Raw genomic sequence first — 880 nt, 5'->3', positions numbered from 1 at the left:
GCTTCACTAAAAAAGCGCAAGCCCTCTGCGCAGGAATACCGAACACTGTAGTGTATTTTACGCACGCACGGAACGAGAAGGGGAGGTAGAAATGGCAACATTAGAGGAAAGGGAGGCATGTAGCAGAAAATGGTTGTTTCAGTCTAATCAAGACGGCTACTGACATAATTGTCTTGTCACATCGTCAAAATTATTGGTGCGCGGCGTTACATTTTCAATGTATGACCGCGATCTATTTATTTATAAACTCTTCCGATGTTGTCGGCTTAGGTCTGTCCTTTTAAGCGTTGCCTAAATGTAGAACTCTATTTTTGATCCATCCATCTTCAACATTCCTTTTACTAATCTAGTGGCTGACATGGTCATTTTGACATTATTGTGTAACATGTCGTTAACCCACCCACTCCGTGAGCAGTTCGGTAGGGAAGTCGTCCATTTCTCTTCCAAATGCAGCCTGGCAGTAAAATGGGGGAAGGGCTGGATAAAAGGGGAATGCAGCCTAATGAATGAAACCTCGTGAGTGACTGGAATCAACGTTTAACGCCAACGATAATCATCGAAGAGACTCATAGAGATGGACACAATATATTATGTTAATGCTTACCGACTGACTTATCTCTTAAAGTTCGAGATACAGCCTCCATCTCGTGAGTGCGTTTTGTGTTGTTGTTAATACGGTTCCTAAACAATCAATGTGAAATAAAAATATTGGACGTTATATTAATAATGTGCACTAACAAATCAGTAGTGTTGATACAGGTCATCATTTAGCCTTAGTACTGGAACACGTGTTACTCTATTAGGCCTGTTTTCACGCTGATGGGTTAATGGTGACTGTAAACAAACACTAGGGGATGGTGTTCAACACCTTAGTCTTAGA

This window comes from Hypomesus nipponensis, chromosome 6 (genome assembly GCF_054491055.1).
Source record: "Hypomesus nipponensis isolate SF chromosome 6, ASM5449105v1, whole genome shotgun sequence".
NCBI lineage: Eukaryota > Metazoa > Chordata > Actinopteri > Osmeriformes > Osmeridae > Hypomesus > Hypomesus nipponensis.
This window is presented reverse-complemented; position numbering follows the sequence as displayed.